This window comes from Eulemur rufifrons, chromosome 30 (assembly GCF_041146395.1).
Source record: "Eulemur rufifrons isolate Redbay chromosome 30, OSU_ERuf_1, whole genome shotgun sequence".
In the NCBI taxonomy this organism is placed as follows: Eukaryota; Metazoa; Chordata; class Mammalia; order Primates; family Lemuridae; genus Eulemur; species Eulemur rufifrons.
The window spans coordinates 80,864,220-80,866,240 of record NC_091012.1 but is presented as its reverse complement, the minus strand read 5'-3'; the positions used below and the strand labels follow the sequence as shown (position 1 = coordinate 80,866,240).

Genomic DNA, 2,021 nt, shown 5'->3' with positions numbered 1-2,021 from the left:
GCAGGCTGCCCGGAAAAAGAGCAGTGGCGTCTCCGGGTGGCAGTGTCTCCCGGCAGTGCGGCCTCCGGGCAGCTCGGCCCAAGGGCAGCGGAGTCTCCAGCTCTGGACAGCGTGGCGGTGGCGGCGGCCGTGAGCCACGGGTGTGCTGCTGCCCTTCAGGTGTAGTGGAGCGCCCTAAGCCCCACTTTCTCAGTTCCCTTTCCCCACCCCGTCGGCCTCCCTCGACGCCCCCCTCAACCCCAGAGCTGGCCTTCAACCCGCCCATCTGCCGACCCAGCTGCTCGCCGCTCCTCCCACCCAGGGGTCTCTGCCGCCACCCTCCACCAGGCCCCAGGCCCTGCCCCCAGTATTTGCCACCACGTATTGCGGACTATGGCCCTAAAGCGCCTCCACAAGGAGTTCCTCGACCTGGCCCGCGACCCCCCGGCCCAGTGCTCAGCAGGGCCGGTGGGGGACGATATGCTCCACTGGCAGGCGACCATAATGGGGCCCAACGACAGCCCCTACCAAGGAGGGGTCTTCTTCCTAACCATCCAGTTTCCATCCGATTACCCCTTCAAACCACCCAAGGTCGCATTCACCACCCGAATTTACCATCCAAACATTAACAGAAATGGAAGCATCTGTCTGGACATCCTTAGATCCGAGTGGTCACCAGCACTAACTGTTTCCAACGTGTTGTTATCCATCTGTTCCATGCTGTGTGACCCCAACCTGGATGATCCTTTGGTTCCTGAGATTGCGAAGATCTACAGAAAGGATAGGAGAAAGTACGACAGAATAGCTAGAGAATGGACTGAGAAATATGCCATGTGACTTCAAAATAAATGATACCACCACCTTAATGATAAGATAAGGTGGCAGTTCAATTAATTGTTTGTCTTTAGATTACTTTCTGTCAAGCGACGTCTCCCCCATCCTTCTGGGCACACATTGTACACCTTTCATAGCAGGGTGTGTGTGGAGGGGGTGGGGAAGTGGGGGTGTGTGGGGTTGGTGGGTAGGGTCTATGAATAGTGTGGGGAGAGCAGGGAGCATGAGACAAAGACCAGGGTTTTTTTAAAGAGAATTTTAGAGACTTTTATTGTGTCACAATATTTTAGTATCTTCAGTAATTTATACTAAGGTGGCTGATAAAGTACTCATTATATCTCCTTTTGTATAAATCCATAACTGAGAAAAATTATACTCAGGAAGTTGTAAGTCCATAGGAAGCAGGAAAAAAAATTGATTGGGATGAGTATCTGCAGCATGTGGCCTGAAAAGACAAAGCATTTCAGTTAGTATTCCTTTAGGCTTCTGTGTGCCCCTCCTTGATCTGGAGGGTGGAAACTAATTCCATCCCTCCGAATGGGCCCTTACAATCTCACAGGCCCCCTCTTCTGCCATAGTCCCTGGGCCTAGAGGGAGGATATTTGAACAGGGCCTTGGCTGATTCCGTGGTTCTAGGTTCCAGAGACTGGTAAACTTGGTATTTACTTAAAATTTGTCAGGACTCTAGAAAACAAAACAAAAGAATTAGTAATGTTTTAAATAGAGTCTTTTTGTGAAAATTTAGTTCTGTCTCATGAGGTTGAGTTAGACCAGTTTTAATCTAGTTTTGACTAAAAGATTTCTTTATTGAATTATGATTAGAAAACAGCAAGAACAAGGGTGTGGTGACTTTAGGATGAGGAGAGCAGTTCCACCAAACAGGAAAATTTCTAATGTGAAGTCTTTAGAACCGAGAACAGTTAGGGAAAGCTGGGTGAAGATTACATTTCCGAAGCACCTATGTCTTCAGATGTTTTGATTTTGAGCAACAATAATCTGAACCCATATCCTCTTCCAGGTTTAAAGTTTAAATTTTCTAAAAGTAATTTTATTCCTTAACATTTCAAAAAAGAGAACAGTAATAACTGTTCAACAGGAAAAATATATGCTTAGTTTCTTACTGCTTTCATGCATATTTAAAATAATTTATTTGGATGTTGAAGATGTTATTGACATTACATTTTTAATAAATGTCAGATTTTCTCCTA

At 46.6% G+C, this 2,021-nt stretch overlaps 1 pseudogene; it reads left to right on the top strand.

The window, feature by feature from the left end:
- The first annotated feature begins 372 nt into the window (after positions 1 to 372).
- Positions 373 to 816, top strand: LOC138378369 (ubiquitin-conjugating enzyme E2 D2 pseudogene; annotated as a pseudogene).
- The last annotated feature ends 1,205 nt before the right edge of the window (positions 817 to 2,021 follow it).